Source organism: Ornithodoros turicata, chromosome 3, assembly GCF_037126465.1.
Source record: "Ornithodoros turicata isolate Travis chromosome 3, ASM3712646v1, whole genome shotgun sequence".
Lineage (NCBI taxonomy): Eukaryota > Metazoa > Arthropoda > Arachnida > Ixodida > Argasidae > Ornithodoros > Ornithodoros turicata.
Window position 1 is genome coordinate 53,166,632 of NC_088203.1, and position 19,095 is coordinate 53,185,726.

Genomic DNA, 19,095 nt, shown 5'->3' on the forward strand with positions numbered 1-19,095 from the left:
TAACGGTGGTCGAGTTTTTCAAGAAACAGCTTCTGCCAATGAGTGACGGGGCAAAGCGATACAGGTGGTGCCTTTTTCACCCCGGTGAAGATATTCCACGAGCACTTTATATCGTTGGGGTAACGAACCTGATCAACCGTCTACAAGCCAAAGCAACACCGATGCGCCGGACACGAGCCCAAGCATCAGCCATGAAATGCCAACCCAGCTAGACACGGATTTACTTCAAACACGTAGGAGCGACGACGGCAGCCCAAGCGAAGATGAGAGGAATGGCGACAACACGGTTGGTACACAAATTGCCTTTGGTGCGTTTGTTGCAGTGAACATTTAGTCATAAACCGATACCGCCGCGGGCTAAAATATACTTAAGGGGCTCATTTCGTTCGCCTGCAGCTCACTCCCCGCTCTCTAAAGGGCTTCTTTGCATTTAATTTCCAGGCCGCAGCACGGACACCACCTTCCGAAGACAATTCGTCCGATGATTTATCTTCAGCTAGTGACGATGAAGAGTTGCGCGGTGCCCACGCTACAAGTGATGCATCTGGCTCTGATCAGGACGATGAACTGGTAAATTCGATTGGCTTTAGTGTCTGACTTTTCTGCTGCGAGGTGGTAACTTGCTTCCATGTGGTGTCGCGTAATGCTGCCCTGTACAGTCATGCTTGACTTATCCGTAACCCTGGTACCCGGAAAAGGGGGGGGGGGGTCCATCCTTCAATTTGACACTTCAACACGGAGTGGAATGGACGGTTCCCAGCTTGCATCTGGCTCTTGTCCATAGCGGAGCCCCCCCCCCCCCCCCCCCCTCCTTCGAAGAAATCCTGGATCCAAAATTAAGAGGAGTGATGCCGCCCAACTCTTCGGCTACGTCACTTTGATGGGGAGCTCCAGCTAATGCGTTAACAACATTACATAAAAACAACTTTTAACCATGGAGATAATCGGGGATTTTCTTTTCTTTTGGTTCCCCACCTTATTGACAGCGGACGGCATTTCTTTGTCATTCTGTTTCATTGGAGGTGATGTCATCAAGAGAGGAGGAAAGTCAAAGCACTTGCCGTCCAGCCTCTATGTTCCTTCAGTTTTCTCAGCAGTGTTCCGGAATGGGTCGACCCATTCCATTCCAATTCCATTCCGAGGAGTGGTCACGAGTCGAAATTCCATTCCTTTTAATTCCTCGGAATAAAGACGCGAGGCTCATTCCATTCCACGCATGCAAAGGCCATTCCCATTCCCACTCCCGGGCTAAAATGATGCACTACGCTAACAAGACAAACTGTACAAATAATTGAATAAAGTGACGAGCGAGCTCATTCGGTTCCAGTCGCAGCAAGATGAGCTGCAACGTTTCTCATTGCAATACGCAGTTGGTGTGAGAGCTTCCGTGAAAACTCAGCCGTCAAACTGAAATAGATTGGCCGCGAGGTCACGTGATAGGGCAACTAGATGGTCGTGACACTGACGGAGCGACCGCTAGAGGGGTACCACGTTTACCCGCTTTTATTACCATCTCGTTAGTTTTTTAGCTCCATGCCAGTCACTTGATCTGCGTGGCCTTCGCTCAATACCCAGCGTACTGGAGGCCAGTTCACTGGGCCATTCGTGCTCTGTAATCACCATCGGCTTGCCATTCCATTCCGGCTCAAAACAGGTCTATTTCCATTCCAATTCCATTCCCAACAGTTCGTGACCCAATTCCATTCCCATTCCATTCCGGTGCACTAAAAACGGGGCATCACTTCGGAATCATTCCAATTCCGAAATTGTAATTCCGCAGCTCTGTTTCTCAGGCAATACTTGATTTTTCGGGCCGGGACTTGCACTGCTGTGTATCTCTTTCGCACGTGAACGTAATTTCAGTGAAGTTTCGAAATCGCCCTGTGGCTACGAGGCAGTCCCTTTAAGGCCAGTCCTGTACATCATCCTGACTCAGCCCTCACGTGGGGGGGCCTGCGTCACACACGGAATCCGGCAGTGCATGGGACATTTGGCCGCAATGACAGCTGTTCTCCTTTCGATGATGCCGTCACCATATTGCATGTGCCAGGCCATGGCATTGGTGAAAACGGTAAAGTTGACTGAGATGTCGAAGCCCCAGCGCACATGTCAAAGCCATTGATGCCCAACGAACATGACAGCGTGCGCCTGGGAATGCCTGTCCAAGGTGTTACTGTAGTTCGAAAGCAAGCACATGCCGTTGATGCTTCTACAATTCACAAGCTTTTGTATTGTACATTGGGTCTGAATGCCAATAGATGATGTCCATAAATTATTTAAGAGCTGCATTTCTTGGTGGTCTGTCGTGGCTTTTAAACTTTTGCAGCATTTTCTTATTTAATATTTTGCGTTGTTCAGGCCATGTTCTAGTCGTTACTGTACATATATTCATATATTTATTTCTTATTTCAAGAGTAGATGAAGAATTGCCTTGTCGTTTTATAGTGAGTATTACCTGGAAGAGCGTACCTTCAAGGTACGGATATTATGCAATTTGAATTCAATTTGTTGAGGACCTGCCGGTTACATCTTTGGTGGAAGCATTTGATTAGACTTTATTCCCCTTGTATTCCAAAAAGTTACCAAGTTACCATATCCCGGTGTTCAGAAGGTAATAAAGCAGTTCCTGTGTTCCCGTTTCGATAAAAGCTCTGCGCTTTCCCATGGCCCTTCAAGTTTGCATAAATGGGACAAAAATCTTCAAGCCTGAAATAAGCCGTTTTATCGCATTATGGTCATCCCGTGAGTGATTCATTGAGATGAACTATGTTAGAAATAAACGAGCAAAAGTTTACTATTAAAATTAAATTTACGATCATCACACCTTACTTTAGCAGTACTTTCCACAACCGCCTCTCCGACATACCTATGTAGCATAAGTGCTAGCTAACCCATGAAAGCGCTGCTTTTACTGTTGAAAAGGCGACCAGTTTTGTGTTGTCGAAATTGAATTATGTGCATTGAAGTCATAAAGCCATTAAGTCATTAATTACCCATTAATTCCAGCAATTAGTTAACCAAACCATTAAAGCCACTAATTCATAAAGCCATAAACCAAGGCACGAACGTACAGAAATTGAAGGACGACGGGAAAATCCGATCACAAAATCCTCAGCAGCCGCACTAACGTGACACGTGAGGGTGGCAATCATAAGGCCGAAACTTAAAAGGCCGAAAAGTCAAAACACGGAACAAGCATAAGGCCGAAAATGAGAAGGCCGAAAATTCAGAAAACGAAAAAGTCGAAAAACCGAATTATCGAAAGGCCGAAAAATAAGGAACCCAACGTACGAAACCTGTTTTTCCAACTGCTATAAAAAATTAGCTCCACAAACTAGGGACGGTGGACTCGTTGCGAATTAAAATCACAAATAAATCATTTTACCGAACTTGGCATTAATAACGCACTTTTCATGACTTAGGGGAAAACAAAAAGGAAAAGTAGACATATGAATCACTGTGTTATTCTATGCGTTTATTGTACACAATGGCAATAAGTTAAAATGAAAAATTATGAGCTGTACGCCGGAGGCGTATTTCGAAACCCTGACCGATACAGAAGAGCGGCGGCGGCGGCGGCAGCAGAAAACCCCGAAAACCCGATGCGTTTGCTGTACGGACGCCGACGGTGGCTATTTGTAAATTGTACGTGTCGCCCACAGGGCAGGGCGGAGGGTGGTGAAATGTACTGGAGAACAAGGTTAGGTTGGAACACGCACGTAATTTTGAAGTTCTTTACTTTGTGTTTGGATTACAAGCAAGGGTGGGTCAAATTTGACTACCCCTTGGACTGTAGATGAGACGGAACGTTACGAAGTTATAGTTGAAACCAGACAGATATTCGGAGATATTGCCATATAAAGCAAGAGGGCAACAACTGTTAATTTGAACGTTCGGAAACTGTCACACAAGGAACAGTATGTCCTGTCGCACTATTAATGTCAATGTCGTTCTTTCCCTGTCTGATTTAGTATGCGCCTCGACCCACATTCGAAGCACATCAAACCAGTCTCTTGCGTCAAAACAGTTGTCATTTAGGAGCCTCCACTGATAATTCATATGCTGTGAGTAAACAGGGTGCGTAGAATTGACCCACTGTACTGAACTGTCAATACGATGTGTCATGCTATGTGTTGCTTTAGAGTGTGGAATGCTAAGGCTGAGACATACACTGAAGGCAGGAACACAAACAGGCTATCTGTATTTCAATGCAAAAGTGAAGACCTTGTTGTACTTATTATATCTCCATACAGATAATAAGTACTTACAAATGTCAGCACACACTAGTAGACAGGTCCCAATAGTTATTATACTCTAGGAAATTTTTGTAAATTTTGTTATATTTTGCAACATCAACAACCGCAACAAACTTGCAGGCGAGTCAATCGAACGACAGATGTTGCGTGACTTGTATTGAAGGAAAATGATATTGTGTCAAATAAAGAATAATGTAATGATTGGATATTTGTAATAAAGAGACAGAAATTGTAATCAAGCAGCATCGCTTTGGGTGAGACTGACTTTGAGGGCTGGCTGTCGCTGCATCGAGCTCTTCTTCGGAGTGGGCATAGAGGACCTACAGTCAGGAAACAAGTGTGTGTTGTTCACACTTGACACATGTATTTCAATCGAAACTGTCAAATTAATTCTGCATGTCTTAAGCTGGGTTGCACTAGTGCAGATTAGACCTCCGTAAACTTGAGAGTGCAGTGCCATGGACTGTGCAGGCAATGGCTCATTTGTATGTGCTCGCTAATTAAATGAAAATTATAACATATAAATTTTACTTGTGACACTTTTGGAATGTCTGTTTTACGTATCGGAACCTTCAGTGAAAAATATTTAAAAAACCGTTGGCAATTGGTGATTTTTTCAGGTTATCAGTCGGTTACAGTTCACACATTTTTTGTACAGAGCAGTGTCCAAAGCTCTCTTGTTCAGCTCACTTGACGTATCTATCGCATGTTCATTTGTCTGTCACACAAACAGGGGTGACAAAGGATAAGACAGCGTTCACACAGGCCGACGTTCTGCACCAACTGCACATTCATGACCGATTCAAATTGGAGGGAATCTGTCACCCAACGAAACCTTCAGAAATTGGTTGTGCATAGGCAAGTCAGCGAGAGGAGCATTGTCACATGACTTATGCCCTCACTTCGAATGGTGATGCAATTTTATTTGTGTCATAGTGCCGTACTACTATTATTAGATTGCATTGGTTACGAATTGTGCAGGTGTAGCTGAAAAATAATAGTTCTTAAAAGGTCAAAGCCGCAGAAGCATCCCAGTTGGCATTTCTTAAGAGAATGTTTTTCTCTTGGTGGAATAAGATGATGTGAGATTGTTTGTCTGCGGAGCTGCCTAGTTGGTACTTGTGTATACGCAGATGACACCGCCTCGAAGTTGGTCTGTTGGTCTCTGTTGGTCTCTGCTTAAGGAACAGCCACAAGGCATGCTTTGGAATCCTTCTCTACCTGACTTGTAAACAGCAATGGCTATGATGTCATTCCGCAGGTGAGACAGCACGTTTGCATCATGAGACGACACGAGTGCTGTGCACCAGTTCGGTAGAGAAGACCAGTGGCGTAGCCACGGGGGGGGGGCTAGGGGGGGGGGGCTCGAGCCCCCCATACCTACCACAGGCTGACCCACGCAAATCGTGCAAATCCGAGGAGAAAAAGTAATATATATATATATAGCTAGGGTGGGGTGGGGGGGGGGGGGGTCCAGCGGGACGATCGCAAAAGTTATTGCAGTTACCGGCGTCTGTCTAACCAGCATAGTTGAATACTTTTGAAACTGAGCTTTTCGAGCTACTAGAAATCTCGTGAGGCGGCCTCACAGCTCATGACACCCCATATATAAACTCATTATTAAACGTTCAAGTATGCTGTATTTTCATCTCTCATCTCGCTGTGTGCGCAAGCATGAGTTTGTGGGCGTACCCAGGATCAGCGGAGGAGGGGGGATTTTTTTTTTCTTTTTTATGTATCAAGCCCCCTCAACCTTGGAGGTCTGGCTACGCCACTGGAGAAGACGAATGAAAAGCGAAGTGTATCTTCCATGTGACCCTTAATTTCCGCCCCTTTTGTGTGAACCACGCGGATGAACACAAAACTGACAGCAGCCAAAGAGCACATTTGTACAATGCTTCACGCAAGAAATATGTAAACAGAATCCAACTAATAACTTGAAAAAGTCACTTAGTGTCAATGCAGTTCGTTCTCAGAATATTTTTTGCTGGAGGTACTGGCCCACTTGAACGAAACTTCTGCTAGGATGCTAACCTTGAGGCATTTCCTTTGACACAGCTCTGGCAGCGCATTTCGCTTATAGGAAAGTTTATGTCAGTAGCATGTGACACAAGCACTAGCAAGCCTGCGCCAAAGGGAATTCCTCAAGGTTAGGACCCTAGCAGAAGTCTAGTGCAAGCAGGCCCAGGTACTTACCCAAAAGTGTTCAAAGTAAAATTCAAAAGTTATGATATTTATTTAATTAGCGAGCATATGCAAATAAGCTACTTACTGCACAACTCATCTTTAGCGATAAGAAAGCTCTCCAATAGCACCAACTGTTTATGAATTCAGTTGTTGTTTATGAACTCAGGCTGCGGCCTCGTACTCCCACATTTCATCAGTGTATGAGCAATGTGTCAGTAAATAATAATAAAAAAAAATTACTCAGACTGGGGACCTTCACGAAAGAAGTCCAAAAGAAATGGGACGAGGACAACAAAAGGAGTAACAATTAAATGGGGTGTTTACACTTTGGCAGTTTATTCCATGTAGCAGCTGCAGTTTTTGAAATATAATCTACAATATTGTAAATTGTGGTAAGCAAACTTCTGGTAGGACTCACAGGATGTGAGGCCATATTTAGGTATGTTTGGTATCAGAGGGGTAGTGATTCTATTAGTAAATATATTGATGACACATAACAGAACCTTCTCATTTAATAGGCGCTACCTGTAGTAATCAAAATGCATGTAAATCCTGTAAAAATATGCCTTATGAAAGAATATAAGGAGCCCTGTCTAATCCTTATGTAGGAAAAGGGGGGCCATTCCCCCAAAGCCCTGAGATCAAGAGGAAAGTCTTCTCCTGCACCCACCTTCCAACACCTGCATACATACAGACATACATTATATCAATGTAAACAAAGGGGTTGTGTTGATAGGCCTGGTGGTTATGATGTTTTCATTGTCATCACGCATGCTTGTGTTTGATCAAAAGTTGACTGCATTGAAAAGACAGAGCTTTTGTTAAAAACCTTACACCACTTGTTTTTCTTTGGTTTGTCTTTCCTTTTTCTTTCTGTCCTGGGAATAGGAAGCCGCCATAGCAGAGGCTAACCTTTCCCTACTATTTTTTAATATAATAAACATATCCCCCCCCCCCAACACACACACCACTATCCCTTGCTTTTACGAAAAGTGTGGTTTGTAGCCTGTATGATGGATGAGACCTGCACTGGGTATCTGCAACCACGTATAAGACTATGCAGTATAATAATAAAACATAATAATAGTATATAATTAGTTATACTATTAATATTAGTTTAACAATAATAGTATAATAATAAACAACAAATATAACAGAGCATGTGTGGGCTTGATTATTTCACTCAACAAAATGGTTGCTGTGGCTGCAAGACATGAGCTTTATTAAACACAATTGTGTTACAACATTGTGTTTCTTCATCTGTCTTTCAGATAGTATAGCAAAGACAAGTGCTATCTGGTCTTAGAAGCATGACCGCATGACCGTAACAAACAAGCAATAATGTATTTTTTGTATTTGTCCTTTCTATGTGTTCCAGCCTCAGAACATTAATTCTCTCATGTTCAACAGTTGCCACTTCTGTCGATACCGTCGTATGAATGTGTGTATGAGTGAGCAAAAATATAAGAGTGAAAGAAGGATGAGTGAGAGAGAGAGTAGTTGATGTGTCCCTTCAGATGACGCACCCTTGGAAGTCGCTGGGGAGGTGTGTTAGCTTAGCTCAATTGGTAGAGCCCTGGACCGGTAATCCAGAAGATGTGGGTTCGAGTCCTACAGCTCGCTAGCCTTTTCAGTGACTTCCATCAATAATGTGGTTGCATGACAATAACTTGACCAACAATCACAGATAGAACAGCATAAATGCAGGCAAGCTGGTGGACAAACTGCATGGCAAACAACCCTGAGCAATGGGCAAATGTTGAAGACAACACGAAAAGACTGCATCCTGCCATGTTGTTTTCAGAGTACGTCCATTGATGAGGCCTGTTTACCACAAAGCATGACCTACAAGATTTGCAGAACAGTCTCCGTAAACTTCTAAAATATATTTTTTTGCGGGTTTCAAAAAATGGTGCAGTACAAAAGCAATTGCCAAAGTTCATCAAGCATCGCATTGCTCTGCCCTGAGGGCATAAATAAACAAATCAGAAGGAAGCAGCATAACGAAGCAAAACGAATGGACTGGCCCGCATGCAACTTTTTCATATGGGCATAATTGCAAGACGTTGTGTAGAACACCAATTACAGTAGACTCATTAATTCAAACCCCAGGTCATTACATATTTTTGTTCAAATTGTCATAAATTACTCCAATTATATGATGCAGCTCACATACATTTTTTAGCCTTTCCTTTAAAGAAGCACTATTACGAGTGGGGACACAAGAAAGCAGGCATAAGTTAATAACTGCAGAGATATTCAAAAGAAGCATGTCGATGGTTACTAGCTTAACACGTCAGTCCTCAAAACTAAATGTCTGATGCCAGCTAAAGCCCAAGCAGTAAGGGTGCCGTCTTTAGGAGACAGGCATCTGGAGGTGAGCATTATGTTCAAAGGAGGGTGTCTCAAGAGGTGGCGTCAGCAACATGCGGAAGCCATCTTCTGCCAGTAGGAGGGTTTCACAAGGGAATGAAAAATGTTCATTAGGCAAAAATGCCGTTCAGTTAATAAGCTTTTCAATACACTGAAAACTGTGAGCTAAACATGGAGGTCACATGAAGTTTGTGTGAAGTATGCAAAAGTATGAATTATCGGAGCTCGAGGTAATGAGAGAACACCTACATTAAAATGTAGCAGGTACCAGACAAGTTTTTGTCGGTTGTTTGAGGTCTATCTTATTAACTGCCGTGAACTTGCCCTGACTATGCTTGTATCGCATTAGCACCATACATCATAAAACGCAATATATTTACCCTTTCTTGTGCAACGATGGCCCGCTTAAAAACACGTCCTGAAGCTCACTAACACAACTGTTACCTGATAGCCATACACATGCCAGTACTGTACATGTTCATCGCATTGCCCTTGGTGGTTTGTTTTTCTTTTTGTTTGCCTTTCTTTGCTGGGAATAGCAACCCGCCATGGCGCAAGCTAACCTTTCCCTCTTATTTTTTCTATATAATAAAGATACCTCCCCTCCCCCTGGTGACCTTTTACGACTAACCAATAGATGTTTTTGTGTTGTTGAGGCTGTGTGTTCTTCGAGTTTCCCCCTACGATCTGAACGTTATAGTAGTGAGTGGGACCAGAATTCATCAAAACCATGCTCTTAAGCACAGAAAAATCAACACTTTTCAAACGAAAATCTCATCGATTTAAAGCTTTCTGGCAGGTGTTTACACAGCTTATAGGAAAACCAAAAAGTTGTACCTCTAGCGATATGGTGCTACCATAATTGATATGTTGTTTGTGCACAGCAAACTGAAATATTAAAAGGCCATTATTAGCGGCAAAACATGGGGAATACAGTTGTAATGTTTTTGTATTACACGGAATTACGGACTTCACTGATGCCGTCCTACTGCAACGACATGCATGAAGCCCAAGCAAGTAATTTATCCTGCAACATGTGGGGGTCTCGTGGAAACGACATTGCTGTGTGACATTGCAAGTATTACTCTAGTGACATGAATAAATAATCCCTTTTGTTTGCTTGTAATGAAAAAAAAGAGGAGAAATTGAACTTGTCTCCCGAATTGTTCTGCTGCTCCTAACATAAATTCTCACCCCCCACTCCCTAAAAATACTGCTCATGTGCTCTGCTCGCAAGTTTGCTATTCACTATGCACATGGTCGCTGTTCAGAAGTCCACTAGTCATACGTTCACTAGCAGTCCACTATTCACAATTATCCCAGGATCATGCACAGAGAATCCTAAAAGGTTGTATCCATCCCACAGCTCTGAACACAAGTGCCTCCAAGGCAGCATCCCTAGTGTTCGGTGGCCAAAGTCCCAACACCTTCACTATATTGAAGACACTGCTGTCTAGTCGAGCCCTTTTTGTTTCATAACATGGCAGTGCATGTTACTGTTTTACAGAGCTGCAGTGCCTTTGCATTTGTGAGCAACATGTTGTGCTTTAAGCTTAATTTATGTGCATACATACGTACAGCATGTGATGGTGTGGGTATGATCAAGATTGGGTCAAGTGGGTGCAAACACTGGCACTGTATTTTTTTAAAGTTAACCCACTCCCTTACCTTGATCAGTAAACATGTGAACCTAGACACCTTCCCATTCCCATCTTGGTTTGATAAGTTAACAAGTTTCTAAGTTTGCTAGATACCCCCTTGTAGAAACCATTGTATGACAACTTTCCTAAATAATAAAAACAAGAGCAATGTGTCATGTGTTAGCTGCCAGAACAGAGGGCTCCCAGTAATACCCAGCCAGCAGTGGCCCCAGCCAAACATGAAAAGCAAGTTGTAAGCATCTCATGACCATGTCAAATACATCTTGTCATTATTCCTAACCAAATTCACTTAGACATGTTTTTCTGGAGCTACAATTCTAGTTATGACTGGTAATGGTCAATGGTTGTCTCCAATGAACAATTCCGTGGTGAATCTGGTATGTGAATGAGGTATTGCATAAACAGGTGACGGGTGAAACTGATGATCTTTCGTCCTGAAGTGATAACCACTTTTGTCTCTTTGTCCATTACCATCACAGTCATGAGCAGAGATGAGAGTTGACCATGAGACAGAGAGACTATCATAGCCATGGGACACAGAGTGAAAAATGAAATGAGATAATATAATTTACACCACAAATGGCGATTTCAATATTCCTCATGGAACGTGCAATTGCTAAGTCACAAAGTTACCAAAGTAATGTTTTGTTGAGCTGCGTAGTAATGAACTAATCTAAAACAAGTAACGTAACTAATACTTGCGTTCAGTTCGTGCAGTTCAAATGAGAAAACAAACATTTCAGGAATAAATGTGTGAGAAAATTGGTCAGTTCTGGTTGGGTGATATCAAGTGAGACACAAGTGGCTATACCTAAATGTTCCAACTCGAAGCATCCCTTCTCTCTCCAGAAAACAAACAATGTGAATGCCATTCCTCATCATAAGATGATCAATGCAGTGATACTGACTTCATTATTGTTTTTGCTTTTACTGGTAGCTTTTGTAGAAGTATGCTTTTCATTCATTTTAGTCGTGCTATTTTGGTGCACTTGCGTCTTTAGGTATGCATGTGTATATTATGCATAATGTTTTCTCGAGTTCAGGGCACAGTTCCCTGTTAGCAGTCAGAAACACTGAATAAAGGACAAAATATAGCAATATAAAAACCTGTGTACATTCTTTGTCATGCTGTGTACATTTATCCACAACATTTAGTAATGAAAGGCAAGTGTAGTCGACTTTTTGCCAACATGTAACCACAAAAGTAAGCTGTATCAACACTATGGTCATAAAAGCTTATAAATATTGGTACAGAAAGATATGTGAAGTGCACTGAAATGCACCATAAATACAGCCTAATTACGTGTTATACCCGATTCCACCCCAGAGTCTGAAGAGTTCGTGTTAAACCAAGTATCGCCCTGAATTCAATCACGTTTCAATCATGAACTAAACTGGGTGCACATTATGTGGATTTGACGCTCAAGACCACTACATGCAACTTTCTCTGCGAGAGAAAAAAAGACAAAAGGAATATCACCTGAAAACGTCAGAGTGACTCTAGTCGGAACCACACACACAGTCTTTGTGCACGCACTACGCACAGACTTCAGTACGGCGCCTTGGCTTTTGCAGATCCACTTCAAACTTCTCTACACGCCGCAAGGACCCATTTTCAGTTTCTGTTCCACTTTTACATTCGAACATTTTCAACTTCCATGCCGTGTATTAATGGCAACGACCACCCAAATAGCAGCACAACAACGCTCTCCTACACTGAAACACACTACCTACACTCTCCTACAGAGACTCTCTGCGGACTCACGCTTTCAAACACAAGGAACATAAATGTTGGAAGAACTTGCGCGTTACTTAACGCGTAATCTCAAGGCACGTCAACCAGCAAGCCAAATCTATCTGTTTCTTTTCGCTCAACCCATCTGTCCCAACCCAACACCACAAAACGTAACACCGCCTACAGCCGCCATTATGTCAGCAGCGTCCTGCGCCAACGCGATGCATCGGCATCGGGTTTTCAGGGTTTTCTGCCGCCGCCACGCCGCCGCTCTTCTGTATCGGTCAGGGTTTCGAAATACGCCGGTCGAACTGTTGAACCTCTCAGATATCCCTCTCACTCAAAACGCGCATGAGACGGTCTTCGCGAAGCCTTTGCTGCTAGAGTCACTAAATACGGGTACAGAGCATCGCATTCCTTTTCCGCGCCGGGGCGGCCGTTCGGTGTCACGTGGTTTCTCCTTCCAAGAACGCGCCGTCGTTGTTGAGTCCCCTACATCCAAACTCGGTTTCCTCGGTTGCGAGCTGGCTGGACTGCGCCCTGTTCTCCTGCAGAGAAGGGGAATGGGGGCTAGGCAACGCGGCCGCGCCGGACCCAAAATGGCTCGCTCGCCGGCGTGGCTCAGTGTGGCACTCTAAAAATGGTGACACTTTTGTGACGCGTTGCAAGCGTCACTTTTTTGCAAAAAAGTTACGCTTTGCTCAAGTGTCACTTTCAGAAGCTTTTTGTTCCTTTTTGCTTTTTGAAGCATGTGCCACGAGAGCTCTCACGGGAAGTGTCACGAGCAAGGTCACATACTCTATAAACAGAGTTTCACCGCAGAGCACGCAACGGCCAACCATTGTACAGAGTGACGCATTTAACACTGTTCAGTAGCTGAAAACAGGAGGCGCACGCCTTTTTGGGACACTTATGCAGTTATGTTAAGTGCCTCGAAAAGGCTTACCGTCCCGTTTTCAACAAATCAATAGTGACAAAGGCATCGATCTGTACAATGGTAGACCAGCGGCATGGCCGAGTGGGCCAAGGCGTCCGCTCGTTGGTGATAACCAAGGTCGTGCTGTAGACTGGGAGGTGGTGGGTTCGAATCCTACCACCGGCTGTGCTGTCTGAGGTTTTCCCTGGGTTTTCCGAAGACTTTCCAGACGAATGTCGGCACAGTTCCCCTTGAAGTCGGCCCAGGACGCATACTAATCCCCCTGTCCCCCACTCCTTCCTGCTGTCCTCTCTCCGTCTGTCCACATCTGTACGTCGCTCATAGCCACAGTTGCTTCGCGGCGCTAACACGCAATAAAGAATAAAGAAAGATGTACAGTGGTAGGCCGTCGGCGTGCTATGCGATGAAGCTCTGTGCTCAGAGCGCAGTTGGCGTCGTGGTCACGATGGTGCTGGTGAAAGGACTCTCCGTTGTCGGCCTCACAGGAGTGCCGGCTGTGCTGTTTGGTGTTTTTCTTGGGTTTTCCTCAGACGCTTTGCGCCATACGATGTCGGCACAGGACGGACATCCCCCCACGGCGTCAATCGTGACGTTGTCCTCGTGGTCACGACATTGTCTATTTGCATAAAAGTTGAGTGTGTTGTCTCAATCCCAATCTCGACAATCTTGGTAGTGCATTGAGAACTCGTTCACGAGCCCACACGAGCACAAAGGGTGAAGGAGCCAAGGCGTCCGATCGAGCGTGAGACAGCTACTTAACTTTCATGGAAAAGCCTCTCATTGTGTGGCTGTATGGACCTCAGAGATGGGTGAAACATGCAGCGGACATGTGGAAGGCACGCTCGCATGCTAGGGGTCACGCGAAAAGAAGAATTAGAAAAAAAAAAAAAAAATCGGAATAGACACACTGCGAGGTAATGGGCGAGCACGGAGATCAAGATCCTCCTGGTGGATGAATTCGTAGAACCCCTTCTAAGATGGCAGTCGTTGCTCGAAATGCACCTCGAAATACAGGGCTGTCCTGAAGGGATGCATGGTAACTGAATAATTAGCAAAAGCTTTTCATTTGTGTGTGGCCACTCGCACGCTATTCTGAAAGTTCCTTATAGGGGTTCTGCAGGTCCTAAACGTAAGTCGTCAGTTTAGATCACGACACATTAAAAAAGAGATGAAGACAAACGAAATGCAGAACGTAATCGCAAGAAACGGTGCAATGAAGTACGAAGAAAAATAGGCCCCAAAGTCTTCATTCTCGGGAGCTACTCAAAAAGCTTTCAATTTCTCTCCACCGCGGTAACTTGCCATTTCGGATGTCAAAGAATTATGACGCACAGATTTGAATGTGCACTGGTGAACGACGCTTATTACGCGGAATAATAAGCGTCGCGCACGTGGTGCAGACGCGCGGATGTGATTGTCTGCTTAGCAACAATTTCACAGCGCATAAAGTTAAACGGTAGAAGCAACTTACTTATTTACACATGGTAACAATTCTTTCGTGCACGAGACTGCACTTCTTCAGGTTACCTGGTAACCTGAAGAAGTGCAGTCTCGTGCACGAAAGAATTGTTACCATGTGTAAATAAATAAGTTGCTCCTACCGTTTAATATCACTCCTTGATCTACTCATCACCGGCAACTCGACATCGCCTATTTTTCCGCATAAAGTTAGTTATTTCCTATCGCAAGGTGGTTTCCGAAAGTGTGCTCGCGTTCATCAGCGGGTCAGAGACAACGCGGCACACTTGGCTCCAATTTATCCTCCAGCCGCCCTGTGTTCACATGATTTCATTGCCTCCGTCATTCCGAAAAGAAAAGAAACCCTAAAGGGCTTACCGATACGACCGTGCTTCACCGAAGGGTGCCCACACATGATACATCGTCCTGCCGGGCACACGGATGCGAACGGTATGATCTCATATATGACAGGCACTAGCATGGATCATACACACAGATTTCTCGAAGTGTTCCAGTAACGTCAACGTCTGAGTCGTCAGAGTATTCTGGAAAGCAAGTTAAATAAGCCATCTTAGCAGATGGAACTGGACGCGAGAAACCTCGTGCGCATCCTGGCTTGAACTGGCCAAGACTTGCCCATTGTTCGTAGCTGAATGAGAAAATATAGAGATCCGAAGCGTTCAAACGGCGAAAATATCAAACCATGTGTCACGGGCAACGGCCGCAGCTATGGCAAGTGCCACAACTCAAGTGTCACACGCCCTCCCAGGCTTGAGTTATCAGCTATGACACCTGAACCACCTCGCTGACAACCATAAACACGTTTCCGGTAGCTGTATAGGGACTAAGTTCGCTCTGTGACACTTTCCAAATCCAAGTTTGGGCTCGCCCCAAAGTGTCACACCAATTTCATGTGTCAGTAAAGTGTCACCGTTTTTAGAGTGTCCCGGCGTCGGGAATTTGGCGCCCCCATCGCCCGGCAGCAGCCGCAGTAGCCCCCTCCTGCACCAACGGTTGGGTCGCCGCAGGAGGGAGACCCCCACGTATAGCTGTGCGTGGCTTTCCCGTGTCTGGGGAAAAGGGGATCCTGGCGGTTGAGTGGACTCGGAGGTTGGTTTGGACCCTTCGGGGCCCCTCCGGGAAAATAACACACCGCTTTGGCCCCTGCTTCCCATAGTCGGGTGGTCCTGGAAGGCCCGGCCAGGGTTATTCAGCTAGTCGCCATCTCCCTTTTCATCACTTTCTCTTCCTTGGTCTCCTTCCTTCTCTCCTTTTCCTCTTTTCACCTTCTTTGGCGGCAAGGGTCAACCTTGGGCAGTCTTTCACTCTCCAGAAGCTGCACTTGGGTATAGTGTAGGCGTACCTGCTACTGCGTCAAACGCGGTCCCCTGGTTGGGCTCCGTGGTGGGCGGCAGGACCCTTGCATCGAATTGTATTGTCACCTTTATGGATTCCTCTTCCTTAAAACCCCGAGATCGGAATCGGAAACGGTTCCGCACCGAGTACCAGCAAATTGATCTAAATACCTCAACACCCGAACCATGGTTTGCAAAGTTCCTGGTTGTCCACTCTAATGATGACACAAAACCACTGTCAAAGGTATCTCCTTTTGTAATAGCGAAAGCACTTGAACAGCTGATAGGTAAAGAATACAATGCCAAGAAACTGGGCTCTGGAGATATCCAGGTCCACGTTGAAAAGCGAGAGCAAAGCAGTGCGCTTCTTTCACTGACAAACATCAATGGGATATCTGTCACAGTAAGCTCACACCGGAGTCTCAACATTGTTAAAGGAGTAATTTCTGAGAGCGACCTTCTTGACTGTTCGGAATCGGAACTCCAAGAAGGCCTAGAACAGCACGGTGTGGTAGCTGTAAAGCGAATAGTCATGCGTAGGGATGGGAAAGAAATCCCAACAAAGCACATAATCCTTTCTTTCAAGCTCCACAAGCTGCCAGACACAATCAAGGCCGGTTACCTCAGTTGCAATGTGAGGGCTTACATCCCCAATCCGAGTCGCTGTTACAAGTGCCAGCGGTTTGGCCACGGTTCTCAGGTATGCCGTGGGCAGCCCGTCTGTGCTAAGTGCTCCGGCAAAGACCATTCATCAGAGTCGTGCAGCAATGATTTTCAGTGTGCCAATTGCAAGGGTAACCACCCTGTTTACTCCAGATCATGTCCTTGTTGGAAGGAGGAGAAACAGATCCTCAAGCTGAAAACTGAGCAAAATATTACATACAGTGCAGCAAAGGCACAATTGGTGTTCCAGAAGAAAGGAACCTTCTCTGATGTGGTGCGCAGGGGAGTGGCACCACTCAGAGTATCGGTGGAGACCCAGACCTCTGGGGCTCCCCTCCACACTCCCCAACACAAAGAGAGGGACACTAAGGGTTCTCCTCCAGTGGCCTCTCAGACGAACAGCCAGGGAGATGCAATGTTAACCTCAGAGGAGGTTGTTGCATCCCCTTCCGTTTGGGACGGGATTGCCATGGGCCTGTCCCAAAACACGAGTCAGAGCATGGATCTCGATGACGACGACTGCTGCTCTCAGAAGTCGTCTTCGAGTCTACCAAGTCTTTCCATGGGCAAGGAACAGAGAGGGAAAAAAGCTGGCCGAGGACGAGGAGGAAAAGCGAAGGAACAACAACAAAGGGTTCCTCCACCGAGAATACAAGCTCCTTAATCCCTCCGCATTCATGGACAGTTGTTCCACAAGGTCTTTACGCCTTAGAGTAGTCGTTCAGTCCATATTCTTTTTCCTCTTCTGTGCATTTCTTATGGGTTCCCAGAGCATTATTCAGTGGAACTGCCGGGGTTTCCTGAAAAATCTTGATGATGTCCATGATTTGGCAGACAAACATCATGCTGTCTGTTTCTGTCTCCAAGAAACAAATTTGGTTCCAGACACCCCTTTCCACCTCCGACGGTGGAACGTTTACCGTAAGGACCGAACAGACACGGCACGTGCTTCCGGAGGTGTGGCCATTCTCACGGCCAGAACACTTCCCACGAGAGATGTCCAACTTTCTACAAATCTTGAGGCTGTTGCAGTGCAGATTTGCACTGACCGTGTGATGACGGTGTGTTCTCTGTACCTGCCGCCATCAGCTAAGGTTGAAGAAAAGCAACTTCAAGACCTTCTCAGACAGCTGCCACAGCCTTTTCTTCTGCTTGGAGATTTTAATGCACACCATCCTCTGTGGGGTTGCTCAAAAGTTGACACACGAGGTAGGATGTTAGAGAAAATGCTAACATCTTTGCCAATCTGCCTTCTCAACACAGGGAGTGCAACACATGTCAATTCGGCTTCACAGACTTTCTCAGCTATTGACATTTCACTATGTAGTCCATCTCTATTCCAAGACATTTCATGGACAGTTGCCGACAGTCCTTACAGTAGCGACCACTTCCCTCTTGTATTAAAACTCAATCAACTGGCAGCTACCCTCACTACCCGACCACCCCGTTGGAAAACACAATTTGCCGATTGGGGCTCCTTTAAACAAGAAGCCATTCTGTCAGCAGAATCACTCCATGGACTCGGCATTAATGAAGCAAATGACATTATTACAGACATTGTTATTGACGCAGCCACTAAATCCATTCCGCAATCTTCAGGTCGTCTTCCTAGACGCTGCAAGCCCTGGTGGACGAGTGATTGTGCGAACACCAGACGGGAGCAGAACCGTGCATGGGGTAAGTTTAGACGATACCCAACCCCAGCAAACTTACTCGCTTTTAAAAGAGCCCGTGCGAAAGCAAGGTGGACACGGCAACAAGCGAAACGGCAATCTTGGGAAAATTTCGTATCCACCCTAAATAGTAGCACTCCATCCAAGTTTGTATGGGACAGACTGAAAAAAATCAGAGGCGACTACAGGAGCTTCTCTGTTCCACTTCTGCAAATAAATGAAAGCACGTGTCAGAGCATCGAAGACCAGGCTGACGCCTTAGGTAAACATTTCCAAAACATTTCCTCTTCTACTCATTACACACGGGAGTTCTTGAAGATCAAGGATTCTGCCGAGAAGTGCACCCTGTCATGTGGTACTGGCGACAACTACGCTTACAATAGGCCTTTTACCATAACAGAACTTTTAAGAGCACTGAGCGTTTCAAAACAGACAGCTCCAGGGCCAGATCGCATCACGTACTCTATGCTGCAGCATTTGACACCTTCAGCGCTAGAAACCCTTCTATGCTTCTTTAACTCTGTCTGGAATGAGGGCTGCCTCCCGTCCCGCTGGAAGGAGGCGATCATCATTCCACTACTAAAACCAGGGAAAAGTCCTTCCAATCCAAGCAGTTACAGGCCTATTGCCCTTACCAGTTGCTTAGGAAAAACTTTTGAACGTATGGTGAACTGCAGGCTTATGTACTACCTTGAAGAAAATGAATGCCTAGACCGATATCAGTGTGGCTTTAGAACTGCATGCTCAACAACAGACCAGCTATTACGTTTGGAGACTGTTATTAGGGAGGCCTTTGT